The following is a 7,842-nucleotide window of genomic DNA, read 5'->3' as shown; positions in this document are numbered from 1 at the left end:
GATTGTCTAAAAGACGCAGAAAGCTCCCGATAGATTCTCAGCGCTCAGACAGGGCAGAGAAGATTAACCTCTCCATCCTCTGCAGAAGGAGGGAGGGCTGATAATGTCACCACCTGTGCTCTGAACAGTGTTGAGAGCACTTTAGGAATGTAACCATGTCTGGGCTTGAGGATGACTCTGGAGTCATCTGGACCCAACTCCAAACATGCAGGGCTCACAGAGAGCGCCTGCAGATCTCCCACTCGTTTGATAGATGCCAACGCCATAAGGAGAGCGGTCTTCAGCGAGAGGGTTTTTAGATCAACCGATTGGAGCGGTTCGAAAGGCGGACCTTTCAGAGCCCCCAGGACCGTGGAGAGGTCCAGAGGCGGCACAGACGAAGGCCTGGAGGGGTTCATTCTCCTCGCACCTTTCAGGAATCTTACGACCAGGTCGTTTCTTCCCAGTGACTGGCCAGCCGTCAGAACATGATGTGCTGCTATGGCTGCCACATACACTTTGAGCGTGGACGGGGAGCAACCCGCGTCCAGCAGCTCCTGTAAGAATGAGCGAACCACTGATATCACACATGACTCTGGGTCAGCCTGATTTTTCGAGCACCAGCTGGAAAAACCTGACCATTTTGAAGCATACAGGCGCCGAGTCGACGGGGCCCTGGCTTCAGATATAGTGCTTAAAACCTTCTCAGGAAGGTCCTTGGGTACCCGTTGAGGGGCCAAACATGAAGGGCCCATAAATCGGGTCTCGGATGCCACAATGTCCCGTTCACCTGTGTGAGGAGGTCTTTCCTCAGTGGGACAGGCCATGGGATTGTGTCCGATAACTGAACTAGTTCCGGGAACCACGATCTGGTTTTCCAGAGAGGGGCCACCAGAAGGACTGGGCACCCGCTCTCTCTGACCCGTTTGATGACTTGTGGAATCATCGAGACGGGGGGGGGAAAGGCATAAAAGGGACGGTTGGGCCAGACATGGGCCAGCGCGTCCCTGTTCTTCGAGAAGAACAATTTGCAGTGGGTGTTGATTCTCGAGGCGAAAAGGTCGATTTCGGCCTCGCCAAACACCTTCCATATTAGACTGACCGTCTGTGGGTTCAGGGACCACTCGCCGAGGGGAGTGTTGTCCCATGAAAGCATATTCGCACCCACATTCTGGACGCCCGGGATATGCACTGCTCTCAGAGAGCTCAGGTTGGTTTGTGCCCATATAGAGGAGGTCTCTCGCCATCGCATGCAGGTTCCCTGACCTGATGCCCCCCTGGCGATTCATGTAGGCCACCACTGACGTATTGTCTGTGCGGACTAAGACGTAGTGACCTCTGAGGTTCGACAGAAATGCCTTCAGGGCCAACCCAACTGCTTTCATCTCCAGACAGTTGATATGTAAGCTCTGCTCCGTGCTCGACCAGAGGCCGGATGCAGGCATGCCCTCGTGCAGCGCTCCCCAACCCAGGTTGGACGCATCTGTAAGAACCACTTTCCTCCTGGAAATTGTTCCCATTGTCACCCCCTCGTGGTGCCAGTTCTGAGCCCGCCAGGGAATCAGGGTTCTTAAACAACCGTGATTCACCATAACGCGCAAGCTGCCTGACTGCCATGCATGAGTTGGCCCACAGCGTTTCAGCCAATGCTGCATCGGGCGCATGCGCAGTAATCCCATGCGGAGTACTGGCGATGCTGCTGCCATGAGACCAAGCAGTTTCTGAAATTTCTTCAGTGGCGCGCGCTCGCGCAATCTGAAAGTGCCTGCAAGCGCTCGCACCGAGAGCGCGCACTCTGTGTGAGTCACGCTGTCATAGCTCTCGAGTCTAAAACTGTGCCCAGAAAGATCATGCTCTGGCTGGGGGTTAGTTTGCTTTTTGAAACATTGATTGTGAAACCCAGGCATTTTAGATGGCCGAGAATCAAATCCCTGTGAGCTAATAGCTCGATTCTCGACTGTGCCCGCACCAGCCAGTCGTCGAGATAATTTAACATGCGCACTCCCTGAAATCTCAGAGGAGAAAGCGCTGCATCCACACACTTCGTGAATGTACGGGGTGCCAACGATAGACTGATCGGCAGAACGGTGTATTGATAAGCCCGGCCCTCGAAGGCGAATCTCAAGAATGGCCTGTAACGAGGATTTATTTGAATGTGAAAGTAAGCATCTTTCAGATCCATTGTGACAAACCAATCCCCCGGGCGCACTTGCGCGAGGATATGTTTGATAGTTAACAATTTGAACGGCCGTCTCATGAGAGCTTTGTTCAAATGTCTCAAATCTAGAATGGGTCTGAGACCGCCGTCTTTTTTCGGAATCAGAAAATAGCGGCTGTAAAAACCCATATTTTTTAGCGCGGGGGGGAATAATTCTATCGCCCCTTTTGCTAATAGATTTTGTACTTCGGTGCGAAGCACGTGACCCACGTTGCTTCTCACCGAAGTCTCGAGAACCGCCTGAAATTCCGGGGGTCTGCGAGCGAATTGGAGCGAGTAACCTCGCTTTATAGTGTTTATGACCCAACTCGACACATCGGGGATAGCTTGCCAGGCTAGAACCCGTGTGGCTAGGGCTTGACACACTGATTGGGGCTGGTCGCCTAACGTAGGGGGACCTGATACCCTTATATTGTGATTTGTGCACACATTGAGTATTGGACTGACTGTACAAGCATTTGCGTGTGGGGAAGTCAGTGTTACAACGGGGGAGGGGCCACCTAGTGAAGGGGGACCGTGAACCCATATATTGTGATTTGTGCACACATTGAATGTTGGACTGACTGCACAAGCATTTGCGTGTGGGGAAGTCAGTGTTACAACAGGGGAGGGACCGCCTAGTGAAGGGGAACCGTGAACCCATGTGTTGTGCTTGTGAAACTGATAGCTAACATTTTGAACGGCCGTCTCATGAGAGCTTTGTTCAAATGTCTCAGATCTAGAGTGGGTCTGAGGCCGCCGTCATTTTTCGGAATTAGAAAATAGCGGCTGTAAAAACCCGTATGTTTTAGCACAGGGGGGACTAATTCTATCACCCCTTTTGCTAATGAATTCTGTACATCGGTGCGAAGCATGTGACCCTGATACAGATATAAACACATAATAAACAGATATTGAAAAGGATATCGCCGGATAGCCACAGGAGAGACGGCGTCAGGAGAAACACGGTTGAGATGTGTAGTCTGCTGAACTGTAGCTCGCTCAGGCTGAAGGCTTGTTCGACGGCGAAGGCTCAATAAATGGTCAGAGACGTGTAGTTTGTCGCTGAAGGAGTAAAATCTGCTATAATGGCGAATTCGGGGACTATTATAGACTGAGGTCACGCCCCCTTGGCGGGCTCTGACGTGTATGACGCAGAGTGATCTCATTGGTTGCACGTCAGAGGCGCCTGCGCCATTGGATGTGCAGTTGCCGCAGCGCAGCCTATGAGCGAGCCAGACGCTCATGTTCTAGCTGTGCAGCTGCAAATGCGCTTTACATAAAGGCTTCAGTAAATCGAGGAAAAGGAGTTTCCCCACTGCGTATAGCTATGCAATACGAAGTGACCGTTCGAAAGGGAACGGCGCTTCATGTTACAAAGTATGTTTTAGTGTTATTATCACGTTAGTTATACAATAAGTTAAATATAAAATGTCTCTATGCTGTGGGAAAATACTCCTTTATCGAGATTCCAACCCTAACCCTTAGCATTTCTGCACATCTCAATGAACTACAGCACCACGTTTCCTGTTGCATTGATAGAATGACAGAGATATGTGGGTAATGTAGTTTAAAACGTTTAGCAATGAAACAATGCATTTTAAATAAATAATATATTTAATGGACAACTGGATATCTAAATGTTCATTGTGCAAACCTTTATGACATAAACTGCCTTTATGACAGACTGAAATGTGATATTTTACTGTGAGCACTTTTAAAAAAAAACTTCATGCCAGCTTTCCATATATGTCTGAAAACTGTGCCCAACATTTAGTAAACTGAGGGTGGAAGGGCATTGCAATCTACACACATCTATCCTCATCATGGACAACAAACTTTGTTTAGTCACATTTAAATACCAGACTATTTTATCTTTTCCCCCCTTTTCTATTCTAACATCATGCATGTATAAGGTTTTGATGGGTATTGTGAGACCATCTGATATGGAAATATTTTAAAGAAATGCTGTAATATATAACAATAATAATAATTAATATGTATTTACTTTTTTTGCATGAACACCAACAAATATAATGGATGAACCTGCAACAACTTGTCATTATCCAATTTCCAGTGTTGGCAGTAAACAAAAATCAATTTATATATTTACACTTTACTATTACACAAGGATAATGAACTATTTAGTAATACAACAAAGAAACAGTGCCAACATTTCTATTTCACCCCCTCTGATTGCTTCTTATATGCCTGACATCAGTAATATCTATGATTTCATACTAAATGCAGTAGATGAACTAGAATGATCAACATGGATCATCTTCAATTATGATTGAAGTGTTTGTAGTAATATAACCCACTGCAGCCTCTTGTTATTCACACACCTTCCCTTTATTTCACTGAAAACTGGCATACTTCTCACAACATGCAAGAATGTGCAACTTTTAGTGCATTGTTGTCCCAAATATCAATAACTAGATCAAAAATGTTTATGTCCTATTTTTAAATTATGAACTCATAAGAAATTAAAATTTCTCAAATAAAATATTACATTTACTGTACCAAACACCACTTTCAATACACAATATTCACCATATTTTATTAAACAATACTTTATTGGAGGACACAGCATAAAGTTGATAAAGTAGCATAAAGGCAAATGAGATTCAAGATAAATAAAAATGGGTCTTCAAAAATACATTAACATCACATTAAACCATTCACAGCTGCTGAAGCCACTGAAGCCACTGAGTGCCAGAGAATCCTATTCAGTCACCTATGATACAGAAAACATTGTGTTGATATTGTGTTGGAAAATAATGATTCATTATCACAGCTAAACTGGTTTCTTGCTCTTCCCTGTACGTCTCTATCGTGTTCATGTTCTTCTTCCTCATCTAAACAGTTTGTTCAGTTGTGCCCTACAGTACAACTGATGAACAGATGATGTGATCACTGATGTGGTGTAGCTTTTTCTCAGAGGAAGAAGTCTCAACATCCCATCGTCAGGCGTTCTCCAGTCCTGGTAAAGTAAAACAAACAATTCAAATTAAGTTGTTTAATGGACAGTCAGGTCAGCTTCTGTTGGGTGTTATTTAAAGCAGTGGTGGGCTACTCTGGCCCTCAGCGTCCACTGTCCTGTAGATTTAGCTCCAACCTCGAACCCTCCTGCCTATGTCTACAAGTAAACCTGGAGACTTTGGTTAAAATGTTCAGATGTGCTCAATTAGGGTTTGATGTAAACTCTCCACCTCAAAAAGGAGAACGCAAAAGGGCCTGAGTTGCCTGTTCCTTATTTAAATTTACAAAGCAGTAGTCAGTACATTATATTATACACATTGAAGTATTATACATATATATAAAATTGCAGCACATACAGGTGAAACTAGAAAAATGTTAATATCGTGCAAAAAAAATTTTTTAGCGATTTTTTTTATCGTGCAAAACTTTATTTCAGTAATTCAACTTAAAAGGTGAAACTAATATATTATACAGACTAATTACATGTAAAGTGAGATATTTCAAGTCTTTATTTGTTACAATTTGGATGATTATGGCTTACAGCTATGAAAACCCCAAAATTAGAATATTGTGAAAAGGTTTTCATAGCTGTAAGCCATAATCATCAAAATTATAACAAATAAAGGCTTGACATATCTCACTTTGCATGTCATGAATGAGTCTATATAATATATTAGTTTCACCTTATAAGTTACATTTTCTGAAATAAATGAACTTTTGAACGATATTCTAATTTTTCGGGTTTCACCTGTAATATAAGTTAAGTACTGAAAAAAAAACTGTTTTACCCATATCAACAGCAACCTGTTTTAAAAGATATTTTGGAAAGGCATGGTCTCTTTGAGCCTTTGCCAGTGATGCTTGATTTCTTTCAAGACAACACACTCTTCTGTTTCAAGAGCTTTACTTGGTCATTAACCAAGTGATAACCTGCACAATGTAAAATTTTCAACATCAAATGATGTACTAGCCTACATATTACAGCATTGTTTCAATACAAGACATACCAATGGCCACGCGCACCTTTCTGTCTTTGGGCACCGGATGTTCCTTCCTCACCGAAACAAAGGATTCATTCGATTAGCTTGCGTTGATATAAGGACTGGTCTTCCTTCTCTGCTGTAAAACAAAACAAGTCTCTACTTACTCTATTTGCAATTACTATTGTTCTTAAAACATAGAAATGAAGACAGTTATAAATAAGTTATTTTACCATACGATTCAGGAGAGAGCATTTGATGAGTAAATACTGATTGAAATATTGTAGGATCTTTACCTGGGAAGGGCTGATCACGGCAAGATTCGCTGCGTCTCACTAGTAGATCTTGTGAGGGTCGGCTCTTTAAAGAGCTGTTGAGTTTGATGTTGTAGAGATCTTAAAAGAAAGGACTAAGTAATCCTGCAAGACAGAAAGGAAGGTAATTTTATTACATTATAAGCAAGTAGAAAGTTTATAAATAACAGTAGGATTTATTTCTGCATAGAGTGTTGCATAATTAAATGTTAAATGCATTTATGTAATAAGTTTACTGATATGTGGGCATGATTAAAAGTATGTCATTAATAGCAAGCAAAAATAACACGATTTACATGCAAACGGGACAGTTATCAGCAGTGTAACTGATCTGATCATGACAAAATAATTGAGTATCTGATGTCGTGTGACAAGTCAGATTAGCTTTTCCACTCTTGCAAACAGACAGAGGTAGGTCATGAGGTGTGGAGAGACATCATGTATCATTGGAACATCAACAGACAGGGTCCAATTTGTAATAATTTTAAATAATGCAATTAATATAAACTTTCTGACAGTGTGTGAGGCATCTGCAACTGATTTGCAAATATCGCGATAAATATGTACAGGAATTGAGGCAGTAGCCAATGACAGCACTAGGAGTAAAAGCTGCAGGATTATGTACGAGTATACAAATATGTATGTGCATCGTATGAATTTGAGAACTTGTTAAATCTGGAGAATTATTAAGACTTAGAGACTATGTTTGTACTGATTGGGCTATGGGTTTTGTAAGACAAGGTTTAAGAAACAACAAATGATTGATAAAATGTTTGATTACAAGTTAAAACCAACACATACATACCATTGTGAATATTTGCCTTTGTAGCTTTTCGTCTCCCGTTTACTTCTCCTCAAACAATAATCAGCTGACTGAGTCCGAAAGGCCCTTTTGGTCTTTTCAGCTGAAAAAAGAGAAAATAAAATATCATTATGTATAATATATAGGATTATTTAAAGGAAAAATTACAGATTTACCTTACAATTTTTGGATTTTAAATTATTAGGCATTAAAAGCATGTTAAGTGTTGTAGTTACTATGCATTTACAAAAAATATTACTATAAAACTACCAATACTGAGGTAAAAGCATGGTAAGTTTTGTTGTTACTGTGCATTTACAACAAATGACCCATTAAAACTGCAAATACTGTGGTAAAAGCATGGTAAGTGTTGTGGTTACTATGCATTTACAACAAATATTACTTTAAAACTACCAATACTGAGGTAAACGCATGGTAAGTTTTGTGGTTCCTGTGCATTTACAACAAATGACACATTAAAACTGCAAATACTGTGGTAAAAGCAAGGTAAGTATTGTGGTTACTATGCATTTACAACAAATATTACTTTAAAACGACCAATACTGAGGTAAAAGCATGGTAAGTTTT

The 7,842-nt window shown here is 41.7% G+C and overlaps 1 long non-coding RNA gene across 1 annotated transcript; it reads right to left on the bottom strand.

Annotated features, from left to right (window-relative positions):
- Window positions 1-6,115: 6,115 nt before the first annotated feature.
- Window positions 6,116-7,424, bottom strand: LOC143707208 (uncharacterized). Its single transcript, XR_013193106.1, has 3 exons — window positions 7,258-7,424; window positions 6,435-6,557; window positions 6,116-6,277 (listed from the first exon to the last, which is right to left on the bottom strand). It is a non-coding gene; the product is annotated as an uncharacterized LOC143707208 (long non-coding RNA).
- Window positions 7,425-7,842: the final 418 nt, after the last annotated feature.

This window comes from Siphateles boraxobius, unplaced genomic scaffold (genome assembly GCF_051911475.1).
Source record: "Siphateles boraxobius isolate OS27281-9 unplaced genomic scaffold, OSU_SipBor_1 41, whole genome shotgun sequence".
Lineage (NCBI taxonomy): Eukaryota > Metazoa > Chordata > Actinopteri > Cypriniformes > Leuciscidae > Siphateles > Siphateles boraxobius.
Note: the sequence above shows the minus strand (reverse complement) of the source record. Positions and strands in the feature narration are given on the sequence as shown.